The sequence below is a fragment of the Neodiprion lecontei genome, chromosome 1 (assembly GCF_021901455.1).
Source record: "Neodiprion lecontei isolate iyNeoLeco1 chromosome 1, iyNeoLeco1.1, whole genome shotgun sequence".
NCBI classification, from domain to species: Eukaryota; Metazoa; Arthropoda; class Insecta; order Hymenoptera; family Diprionidae; genus Neodiprion; species Neodiprion lecontei.
In genome coordinates, this window is record NC_060260.1 from 19,239,380 (window position 1) to 19,252,615 (window position 13,236).

General features: G+C 35.8%; 1 protein-coding gene across 3 annotated transcripts in view; it reads right to left on the reverse strand.

Annotated features, from left to right (window-relative positions):
- LOC124292641 (two pore potassium channel protein sup-9-like) overlaps positions 1-3,225 on the reverse strand; it is a 1,036,556-nt gene extending 1,033,331 nt beyond the window's left edge. For all 3 annotated transcript variants that reach the window (XM_046729986.1, XM_046729984.1, XM_046729983.1), the window contains exon 1: positions 2,846-3,225. The gene's annotated coding sequence lies outside the window, so the exon portion shown is untranslated. The remainder of the gene's footprint in view (positions 1-2,845) is intronic.
- Positions 3,226-13,236: the final 10,011 nt, after the last annotated feature.

The following is a 13,236-nucleotide window of genomic DNA, read 5'->3' on the forward strand; positions in this document are numbered from 1 at the left end:
CTAGATGGTATTGCTCTAGCAGGCATGATTAACCAACTTTACCTCCCGCACCAATATTGACTTATTTTCATGCCATCAGAGAGAAGGCAAACAAATCCGAAGACAAGATTAAATTTTGTATTGTGAAATATCTGGGCGATTTAATTTTTTCCGTGATTCAGAAGATATTTTTAAATATTTACCATATAGGTGGGTTTGATTACGACAGGTGAGAGGAATACCTTTTCGGGGTAGGTACACAAAGGTATGATATGTGGTTCATAACGGGATTTTTTTCTAACTTATTCTTTGCCATCATTGACAATATTCTTCGTTAATATATTCCAGAAGGAAATCGAAAAATTTCTTATAGACCCAATAATGATTTCGGAAAAATCAGTCATTTGTTGCATTTTAGTATATAAAAAGTACGGATATCTCAGATTTTGTTTAATCCCTCATACTGTCAAAATATTTTGTGATATGTCAGAAAACCTAAAAAATGGTAATGAAATTACTCTGTTTCCCGAATTTTCTAGAGCATAACACAGCTGAAGCATCTATCAAGTTTTGTTCTCTTATCCGCACGGGATCGATAGAATATTTCTTTTCAACTGTGTAACAGTTTTCAGATTTTCTAAACTTTAATTCGGACCGTCTTAAATCAACCAGAACCCTGTATTAAAATACCTTTACAACAAAGTGGGATTAAGAGCTTATATTACGTCACTTGAGCTGAATCGACGGAATTGTAAATCAACACGGAAATATAGGGATCTGATTGCACCACTTTGACGTATTGATGTCGCAGCCCCACCAGAGAGAACCAGCCCAGATGTAAAATCGATTCTCGGATGGGATCTCCGTCGAAAGATTGTGACAAAATTCAATGCAATATTCCCACTTTTCACTATATTCTTTGTTGCAATATCGTACACAACACCACAATAACAACAGCAATTTTAATAAGTAAAAAGGCAAAATATATTGAGACATTGAAGACTTGATTTTTTCAATTTAAAGTACATTTACACGATTATTTTATTTTCTCGTTATAAGAAGATCTTAAAAATGAAATAGTGTATAAAATATACAAACAAAATATGTATACCATAATTTCAAATAATTTTTAAACCCTTTGCGGTCACACACTGGGTCATATTTGACCCCAGCAACCATGTATTTCTCATGGGACGAACAATAAGTGCAAGCACGAAGGGTTAAAGCGGCAAAAATTTATTTCAAATGTTTTTATCTACCTGTACCTAATAGCGATTAACGAGAAAAACCACCCTACTTCAAATATTTAAATACAAAACTATGTTCCAGATTTTGCAAAAGACTTCATTTCTTTTACCACCCAGACCTGTAGATATTTGAATTTAACCATCAAACAGACAGTTTACACGTACCTACAAAACTTAGCTTGTTAGATGTGACGACTTATCAAATGGAAAACACTCAGACTGGTTAGAAATTGAGAAACTGGAGTATACATTACTAAAAAGATATATGATTCTGAATTTGAGTTTATACACTTTTCAACTGACACGCTTCTTCCCTTGGCTGTGTAAAATCCAAATGAATGCTGCAAGCTGTACTGTTACACAAACAATTGAGATGAATGTAATTTTTTATCAGTAAGACCGAATGGAAAAGCACAATATTTCGAACACATGAGACTCAGTAAAATGTGTGTAACACTGGCAGTGTGCGCGTAACTCGGACGTTGCATTTTCACCAGAGATTCCCTGTATAATTATGATACCTCCATGCAACTCAAGTTTTAAAATTAGCTGGGATATAGCTTATTCCCGAGTTTTTTATTCGTACTGTAAAATGTAAACATTTCGAAAAATCCGCGTTTCTGAAAGTCTCTGAAGGGCATTTATATTGGTGCCTATGAATTGTCGAGTTTCTCGAAACACGCCTGTAAATGTCTTGTAACTGTTGATGGCCCTATAGTAGTAAAAACGAAGGTACAATTTTCTATAAAATGTTGTAAGAACAAAAAAAAATACCTCTTCAAATACACATCATAAAATATCATGCTGACTTATCTTACAAAAGCATTTCCTCACTCGTGTAGCAATCGCAAAAATTTTCGCGCGTTAAATTATAAATTTAGTATCAACGTATAAAGCCTATAAAAAGCTCAAAATAAATTTCTTGATTTCTATGCCCAAAATATACGTATACAGCAGCCGGTGAAGCATATATCTTCAAATTTACGTACAAGACCGCGACAGAAAAGAATATTTTTTTAACTGATGCAACGTACTGTAATCTGACGACGTCTCTAATATCTACTGTACGTAAAATAAAGCTTTTTCACTATTTCGTTGACCGTGTAGTTCGCTTCCAAAATGAGCGTACGCTGCGTTCTTTTGAAATACTTGTAATAAAGATGCCACGCTAATTATACCGTTCCATGTCTTGTCAAATATAGAGCGTACAAGTTGCAGGAAAACGAAATAACGTTCGCTTGCTAACAGTTAATAACAAACTAGATGTGAAAAATCGACCGACTTTAGGAGGCTTCGTTCAAGATATTCACTGTAGAATCTAACAATGAAAATCAAACTAATGGCACGAAAGAAGGAAACGAAATGCAGGAAAGAAGCAAGGCGCGGAATAACGAGCAAACTATGAAATGGAAAGCTCCAGCTCCTATCTGGCAAGGGATGCCAATATTGCGCTGCTCGTCCTTTCACCCTGGTGGCAAATTTTCACCGTCAACCCGAGTCGATGAGATCTCGCCTACCGGTGCTCGCGCCTCTTATGATTCTGCCCGTATTGACGTAAATAACACGGTTAGGTGGTTATGCCTACTTCCATTATACACCGGATAAGGAATCGAACTTACCTTGTAGCCCTATACCGTGCCCCCCTGGCGTGGTGAGCATACGCAAACAGAAACCACCACCGAGTTCCGCTGCATCCTCATTGCACTGCACTGCACCATCCACACAACACCATCCACTGTTCGCCTCCCACCGCCCAAACTCCACCCCCGGTTGTCCCTCTCGCTCCCGTGATAATTCCTCGTCTATTGCACTCTCCGCTCTCTCTCTCTCTTTCTCTCTTTCTATCTATACATATATATCTAGCTATCTATCACTCCATCACTCCTCTCTCTCCCTCTCTCGCTCTATCTCTCTTACTTTCAGCGTGTCTCGCGGTCTCCCGATCGTGACGCAATCAGGAGCTACGCCCGTGACAGCCACTGGGCATCTACTGGACCACGGAGAGAACGGCGCAGCCTCTAGTTCGGATTTTAGCCACAACCAGTAAGAGAGGCGCCCTACGCTTCTCTCCCACCCCTATCGTCACCCCCTTACCAAGCTTCTACCCCATCTGAAAGAGAGAGAAGAGATGAGAGAGAATTTCCCGGGCGGGTCTCACACGATGGAGAAGCTGCTGCGGCTGCTGCTGCTGCTGCTGCCAGCCAGCCGAACGACACAGCGCAAGGCTTCTCCCTCTATCTCTCTCTCTCTTTCCTGCTTCCTCTTTTCCTCGCTCACCTTCTCTCTCGTGCTTTCGGCAGCGACAAAAAGAGTTCAACAGCGTAGTGCCCAGATTACGAAAAAACAAACTCCCCACCGTTCTCCCATTCCAGAATTTTCAATACTTTGAAGGAACAGCATATGTACCTGCATATACCCGGACTTTTCTTAGGCAAAGCTTGTCGCATGCGTGGGACAGAATTTATAGAGACTCAACCACATCTGCAGGGGCAAAGCAGCCTCACTTTTATCGCAAATTAACCCGGAAAGCACAATTATTGTCTCATGACGGATTATTTCGACCTATTTTTATTTTTATTTTTGTGGCCTGCAGCTACCGAGAAACAAAAGGTAAAAACTGTCTAATGAACCGTCGGATAATGTTCTCACAGTAATTGTAAGCAAGGACGTAAGAAGTGAGACGGCGAAAAATTAAACATTCTGTCTTTAAACTTTATCATTATAGTCCGACTGTAAGATGTTGAGAGACTTCATAAATTAAAATAACTTCAGCTGAATGATGACTTCAAATGAACCTGGATGACATTACATGACTTCAAGTATTCTCGAGAAGACTTTCGAGATCTTTACATATGCAAAAATGTACTCTAGCAAGTCGTAGGTTCTAATTTATCATACTGAGAGCAATGTTACATATCACTTTTTTCTTCGTTGGTCGATTGCATAGTGGCAATATTTTAAACTTCCCGTTTCTCTGTTTTCAGAGAAAAAAAGAGGAAGTTATTGACCATTTTCGGATAGACGTCTATGTGTGTATATTAGGCCGGTCCTTATTTAGGGGTCGGACGCATTCTTCATCAGACGCCCCCCAAACTGGCTCCAAATAATTGAAAAAAAATATCCTCTTTTTTTCAGATTTTTATCTAGCCTGTAACCCCCCCCCGGGGGCGAATTTCCCCATTTGAAATACACGTGTTTCGGCCATATTCTCAGGATATATTTTATTCTAAGAGTAATAATTTCTTAAAAAATCTGTAACTGCGAGATTTTAGTATTCATTGGTCCTACTATATGAAAAAAAATTCACAATATCATACGGATCAATTTACACAAATTGCACACCCTTTAACCCTATGAAGCATAGTGGTAACTCACGTTACCACCTCGATTTTCTTGAATTTTTCCAATTTTTTTTACTTCTTAACGTATTCAGATCCGGTTTTTTGCATTTTTTAGTTACTTTAGTCATAAAAGAACATAAAAATACAATCTAATCGGTATAATTGTTTGTAATATAAGTTTTATAAATAAGCAAACTAAAAAAAAAACACGTTTCTTTCGGAAAAATTAATTCTTGAAGAGAATTCTATTCAAGATGAATTCTATTCATATTCTATTCAAGGGAATAACTTGAAATTAGGTGAGAGTGGATGTTTGGGGTCACTGAATCCGATGTCAGATTTTTCAAATTCAATATTTAAATTTCAGTGTCCACCATCGTAAATTTTTGCGTTTTGCAGATTTGATAGCGGATTCGTAATCAGTGACCCCAAAAACCCACTCTCACCAAATTTCAAGTTATTCCCTTGGATAGATACTTCAAGAATTAATTTTTCCGAAAAGAGCGTGATTTTTTTTAGTTTGTTCATTTATAAAACTTATATTATAAACAATTATGCCGATTAGATTGTATTTTTATGTTCTTTTATGACTAAAGTAACTAAAAAATGCAAAAAACCGGATCTGAATACGTTAAGAAATAAAAAAATTAGAAAAATTCAAGAAAATCGAGGTAGTAACGTGGGTTACCACTATGCTTCATAGGGTTAAGGGTGTGCAATTTGTCTAAATTGATCCGTATGATATTGTGAATTTTTTTTCATGTAGTAGGGCCAATGAACACTAAGATCTCGCAGTTAAAGATTTTTTAAGAAATTATTACTCTTAGAATAAAATATATCCTGAGGATATGGCCGAAACACGTGTATTTCAAATGGGGAAATTCACCCCCCCCGGGGGGGGAGGGGTTAGAGGCTGGATAAAAATCTGAAAAAAGTGGATATTTTTTTGAAGTTATACTTCTTTAGGCGCGTTATGAAAAACTGATGAGAGTGAAATTTCAAGATGCGCACGCATCACTGTAACACAAAATTAACAGGATGAAGTTGCCCACTCAACCGAATTCATTAAGTCTCGAAAAAAAGCTAATGTTGGTACGCTTGTCGCCTCTGATCACTGTTTTCATATTTATTTATAATATTTATCCACATGGTTTTAGTTTTTACAGTCACAACACGTGTTTTATTTTCATACAAGTGCGAATTATATATGTGGCAATAAAATATATTCAGTAGTGATTTAAATTGAATATTTGGATTAATATTATTTACTATTTGTGAAAATTAGTGAAAAAATTGTGCTAAAATACTTTTTCAAGTGCTCCAATATAATTGAGGTTAGTTATCCGTATGTATTATTTATTGATATAAATTAAAATATCATTATTTAATATAATTAATACTAAATATTATTCAATTATCAATGTTGAATATTTATTATTGGTTTTTTAATATTTACAAAATAAAGAAATAAATTTAATAGAACATTTAATAAAAAGTTCGTGACAAAAATTAATTAGATTATTTAAATATAATGTAAGACATCCGTTATTTGTTTTATTGTTTTTTAATGATGCCAAAGAAGTATTTTAATATAATTAATACTAAATATTATTAAATTATCAATGTTGAATATTTATTATTTATTGTTTTTTATTACACACTTCTTTTCTTTATCATTGTGTGACAGAATATTTTTACATGTTGTGTATTTTTTAATGATGCCAAAGAAGTATAACTTCTCACGCGCGTACATAAGTACACGCACCCATTTTTTTTCATTATTTGGAGCCGATTTGGGGGGCGTCTGATTAAAAATGTGTCCGACCCCTAAATAAGGACCACCCTAGTGTATATGTATGTACATATGTATCTATGAATGTACGTGTATATATATATATATATATATATATATATATGTCGGATACACAAAGATAAATAAAGAGTATTACACAGTTTTTTTAATTGAAAACCGCAGAGACACGGAAAAACACAACTTTATTCAAATCGTTTTGAAAATCATTCTAAAAGAAGTAATTAAGTTAAACAAGAACAAAACAAATCCAACCAAAACAAGTTCCATCAACGTCATACAACCGGTGATAAAATGTAGCAATGACACAATATGGTTATGCGACATATATATATATGTATGTATCGGGACAATCTCTTGAAACTTGAAAACCAACTGCGCATGCGCGAGTTTTATCGGCTGTTCGTGCAGGCTGGCCACCCCGAGTTTCAGCTGTCAAACTCTGTTTCTAGCATGGATATAGTTGATACGAATTTCTGAGGTTAGAATCCCAAATAAGCGAATAAGGTAGCGACTTGGAAAGGTTTGAGAAGCATTTGTTATTGGGTCGGAAAGTTGATTCTTCAAAGAACGGTCGGAATTTAATGCTTATGCTCTTAGAAAATCCGTTTTATTCGATTGAAATAAGAAATCTGTTTAAATTTTGGGTGCTTGGAAGAAACGAAGCAGTTAGGTAGGAACAGTTAATTCAATCATTTTTATAATTTCGTACATTGGCAATAACAATGAAATTTTTTCTATTAACAAGAAGTATAGCCAAAATAATGTCATCTCTGCTGTTTACTGATATCAGCTCCTCCTATGCAATTCATTACACTTATAGAGATCATCGCCATTTTTGTTGGTTGGCGAAAGAAGTTGTAGGTTTTAGGGTTTCTTTCAATTTTAAATCGCGTGAAACGTATCTTCTAAGCAACTTTCTCGCTCGCTTGTAGTTTCAAGAGGTGACATCAAATTTTATGACTTTTGAAAATGAAAGACATGAAACCGATTTCCGAGAAATTGGAATATCTTACTATCTGCAATAAAACCGTGAATTTCTTTTTTCTCGAATTCAGTTTAATAAAATTTACTAATAGTTTATAATCAATGTATTCGTTCCGATCAATAAATTATTGTTACTACTATTAAAAATTTTCCAATAATTATCAGAATTCATTTCACAAATTACCGACAATGTCCAATTCAATAAGTGGATGGAACCCACTACTAGAATGATATTCAGTAATATTTGATTTGTTAACCCTTAAATGATACACGTCTTAGGAATGGCTAATTGGATATTGATTAATCGAATTCAAAATTGTGTCCCTTGTTCCTTTAAAACAAATGAATATGTAATTCTTAACAAAGTCATTAAATATATTCTCAAATAACCTCCTAGTTGCTGTTATTTAGGAACAATAAACTCAATCCAATCCGATACAATATCTACTTCATAGTACTCCGAATATCACCTTGTAACATGGATTTTCAAAAAGAATCCCTATGTCGCAGGAATCATTATAAAATTCTTGATTTTCACCGCGTGCCACTGGATAACTTCTGTATTCCAGGTTCAATTTCCAACATGCAGATGAGATTTTTTCTGTATCAGACAGTGCTAACGTAAAGTGCAGAAATAATTGTAATAAATAGGTTCGCAAACTTGTAGTCTTAGCGTGGGACCCATTTACGAGCGTGAAATTGAATCTGGTTTTGAGCTTTCGGTAAGTTGCTGAACAACTTCCTGATCCAGACTCATAATAAAAAAGTTAGCAAGCAAGTAAATCCTATTGTAGAACAAGTGATTATTTGCAAGGTAACGTGTACTAGTAAGCTAATGCATTCTTTAGACTTTGCTGGGGTTACATGAGACTCCAGTGTGTATGATGGCTGCGACTAACTACTCAGATAACACCGTCGACGAAAATCAACTGTAAAAACATTTCCAACCAAAGTTATTTAACGTTTCTACATTTAGATTGGTTGAGTTTGCCTAGCAAAATTTATCCCTACAATTTAGTACGAGAAAACACCATTCCTTAAATTAAATGCCAAAGTGAATAAGAGCAAGCTTCAAAATAAAATATCAAAATTAAATGATATAAAATTGGAAAAAGAAATGCTAGCCAATAATACTGTTTGAATTGCAGTAGTATACACAGTGATTCCTCGGTAGAATGAATTAGCTGCATCGGTTAAATAACAAACTTATTGTTATTGTCTGGATAAAAATACAACGATCAAACACCCTAATGTGTAGTGTATCGCGCTCTTCAATTTTGCCTCAACTGATGTTACGCAGGTAGCGATAGCATGAAGAAATTGACTCGGGCACCTGTTGTCTGACGGAATAACCAGGTTCGATGGTGACACCAATCGAGAAGCCAGGATCCTTGCTAAAAATGAAATGAATTTTATCGTTGAATACACGTGAAAATATTGTAATACGCAAAGATCACAAAATTAGAAATTTACTTATACGCTTCGATGCCTGACAACTTTAGTCTTGCTTTGACGACGGATTGTTTTCTACCTGAAAATATTTCCTACCTGTCAACTATTTAACGAAGTCCGCGAGTAGCATCCGATACGTCTGTGTGAACTGCTACCTAAGCTTCGTGTTTGAAATAAATAATTTTTTTCATTCTTGGTACTGCCGATGAGTGTATTTATTCATTTCATGTTCATCGTCACTGAATACTGACTTCAGGAGCACTGCACTAATCTACTCGCAACCTACCTTCTACTGGTTTTCAACAATCCATTCCTTTTTAATTTAATGTAAATCAAGAACCTTTTGACAATAAGCATTGTTTTTACTTACCTGCCTTAGTTTGTGCAACCCACTTGTTAATGACGTTCCACATTGAACTTCAGATTTATTCTTTCAAGAAATAACTAACCCTATTTCTATAGCATTTGATATTTGTTTTTCCATTAAATCCTTTATTGCGTAGATTAAGTATCTTCTGATATTGACCACGGTATTGCTTAACTATACTCTTCTTTTTAGACAATTCACGCTAAATAAAAATAAATGATAACATAACCTCTATCTACTACTTTACGGACGAGAGATTCACAGCTCTTGTCACATTTTGTGTACGTTGGTCCCCTGCCTCGCAAACAAAAATATCGTTGCGGCAAGATTCCGCACATTCCCGATTTCGTTGATCCAACCGTTGCACTGGAATCGACGGCAATGCCAGCTTGAGATAAAGCTAGCAAAACCACGCCTGGGAAGCAAATTGAAAATTAGTAATAAATACCATATTTCGTTGCTATATTGTTGCTGTAAAGCCACAATAACTTCTAAGCATAAATATCATCCTCCACTCAAAAACGAAACCCCATACCCCCCAAACACAGGAAAAATAGTGAAATAGTGTGATTTCTTCAAGTTTTCGCTCGTGATTCCTACTCGCTGATGTACTTTCTCGAAAGATGTCTGCGGTAATACTATTTAGCCGTACTCCGACCCTCCACAACCTACCCCTATACCCTAAAGGCACAATCTCTCTTATGCTTGTAAATCTACAGCGTAAAAAATAGTAACAGTTCGGCGATAAATCTCTCTCCTGTATTTGTTGCTCAAGTTTGTTTCTCTGAAAATTCGGCCAGAATCTCCGTCCGCGCATTCGCAGCTCAGCAAATACAAGTCGGGGAGTTTATCGCTCAGCGATTTAGGCCACAATCTCTCTTCTTGAATTTGTTGTTCAACAAATACGAGTCGAGGAGTTTGTTGCTGCGCGAGTTAGGCCACAATATTATATCTCCCCGCATTTGTTGCTTGGCATATACGATTCGGGGAATTTGCTGCTGAACAAATAACAAGTAAGTAGGCGTAGTTCTTATGATATTGAGCCGATAATCTATTGGGGTTACGAAGGTGTGCACGTGTGAAGGGTTGATAAGTATTAAAAAAAAAACATAGATAAACAATAACTTTGAGGGATTAAAAATTATCCTCTCTCGAAAAAGTCCGACCCAAACCCTCAAAGCCAAGAAATCGGTGGTAAAGTGGTGTGGTTTTTTCGAGTTGTAGCGTGCAGTTCCTGTTATCCGGTCTAGCTGCTCCAAAGATTAGATCTTACTAGGTGACGTGAGATTTTGTTGCTAGACCCTTCCCTCGAAAAATCTAACACACGTTATTAAAAAGTGCTGTTACCTCCAACCACACCAGTCTCACTGTTCAGCTCCACAGGCGTCTGAAATGAGAACTGGAGTCTCGTGGTAAAACAAAATGTGTTGATGCAGGACTCAGGAAACGCGAGACCATATAAATTTGTTAATTTACGAACTAAGGTTCTCCAAGAGTCGCTCACATGATTTGTTTCACACTACAAGGCTCCAGTCCCCGAAAATATTGTATACATTGGGCAAGACAGGCCCAATTAGTCAGAAACCTCTCGCAACTCTTTCTCAGAGGCTGAGAAGGTACGCAAAGAGCGTGAGTTGAAATCAGAAATCCTAAAAAACAGACCACTGCTGCATGCCATTATAACTTTACCCAATATTTTTCAACCTAGTAATAAAATACACATTTCTCAAATACAATTGCAGACTTAAAAACTTCAACTTGTGTAAGGTCATCGTGCTACCCATGCGTACAATACACTCACCAGAATCTTCGGGAAGAGTGACATTGCTAACTCAAAGGAGAAAAAATGATAACCCGCCCTTTGTAGGTTTGAATGGAAACGAAATTTGTAATAAATAATTTCCTAATGCACCAAAATAATAATATACTGTGATCACACACTGTTATGTGAATACAATGGATAATGGGGCGTTTCATTGTTGTTCATCAAAACAACAGCTTCGTACTTCGGAATGCATGCCTCTATTTTTGTGAGTGATCTGAATAAGATTTTTCGAAGTTGGTTTTAAAAATTTTTCTCAATCTAACGACATTTGCGATCCCAAATGTATAAACCTACGTTTACAAATGGCTGTACGTCTAAAAAACGTAATACATCGAAAAATAAATGGAATAGTTTGACGAGAATTTTCTTTATATCGAATATCGAAGTCTACGTATTTTTAATTGCGAAAAAGGGTTTAACAGCCTTATTCTATATGCAATTTGAACAAAAATACTTTAAAACATTTTCATTTGACGTGAAAATAAATAAATGGCATCAAATGTACGAATTTACTATTCAATTCCGTAGAATCCGTATCATATTTTTATTTCAGCGTCAAATGAAAATGTATCGGAATTTTTTTATTCAAAATTGCGCATAAAATAGGGCTGTTAAGCCCTTTTTTTGCGTTTGAGATGCGTGGAATTCGATATTTGAAGAAAGATATGTCAACGTCGAAATCGACTAGGGCACCCGCTTAAGTTATGAGCGACATTAAACACAGTTTCAGTAAGAATTCCAAAGTCAACTCCTTTTTTATGCTACAAAACTGGCTGATTATGAGACCACACTGTGGAATGAACATAGTCAAAGCCATATTTGTTTGTGTTTCTCAAACGATGTGTTACTAATTCATACAAAAATTATTACCTTCGAATTATTAAACATCTGATTTACCTTGCGTACATGCTCTTTGGTTCATGCTTGTGTTTTCATTTGAGATAAACAATTTACTTTCTAACCACAAGACGGTGCCGCGCAATTCTAACGGCGCGGCGTCATAATGTTACGCGCGCGGTATCTTTGATATTAAGTTAATTATTTCACCGTCTTTTCATATCGGTTCACTCGGCTGATTCTTTTACGCCCCCTCCTTTGCCCCCCTGTCACTCCTCGGCATGAGCTTCAGTTTGCGGATATCTTTTGTCGTGAATGCATCACAGTTTCTAAAATGAGTTTGCCGCGTGGGTGGCCGACAAAAGTCGCTCCAGATATAATCACTGCTCTGATATTGGAATACAGGGCGCGAGCAATCGGTTTACTTCCATGAATTAAGTTACTGAAAATCAAAGATTATTGAAGTGCCAAAATCCCCACATTTCGTGGTATACCTAGTTAGTGAAAAACTTGGCCCCAATAGTTTTAAAAACTAGTAATGTACTTGGTGGGTGTAGGAATTTCGGGGTTTGTTTTGTAAGAATTCATTTTCAATACAAATTGTTTGCATACAACTCAAAAATAAAATGCAGGATTTGTATATTTTGTATGCCGATTGATTGTTTTGTTTTAAAGTTCTGCCGAAGACTATAGTGGCTGTACGAGTGATATTCCTGCGCTCTATTCTATACTAGTCTAGTCGATAAGCTCAAAATGGTCTAAAATAGAGATACTGCTCTTAAAATTATGTGCGATAGCTCATTGGACTCGGAATGACGCCTAGACAAATGTGCTAAAAAAGTTTATCAGCACATAAAAAATTGCAAAAGTTATAAACAATTAAAAATGAAAAAAAAGGTATTCCGTTTTTCGCCAATGTCTCGTAGACTATTCATATTTCTGAAATTTTAAAACAAGATTCTTAAGGAGGAGGAAATTTCCAATAGAAAACTCCCAGCAGCCGGAACTCTATCTCCATTATTTATATTTTAATTTAACGCTGAAAATGGGTCTCCGCGCTTCGTTTTTAGGTCGCGCGCGCGGCGTCAAAAGCGAGTACGACGCGTTGATTAATTTTTTTAAGGTATTGAATATTTTTTAAAAATTTGAAAAAATTATGGTGTATATTAAACACTTCAAAAAATTTATTCCTGTTGGAAATTTTACTTAAAGTTAATTTTTCAAAAAGTTGAACGATTGTTAAGTAACAAAATTTTCTCGAACTTCCGTCTTCATTGTAGATGAAAAAACATGTTTAAATAATTGTCGCAAAAATATTTCGCTTCGTAAAGCCTTTCTTATATACATACTCAACAATATCACACCATAAAAGTTGAAGAACTATTCATACT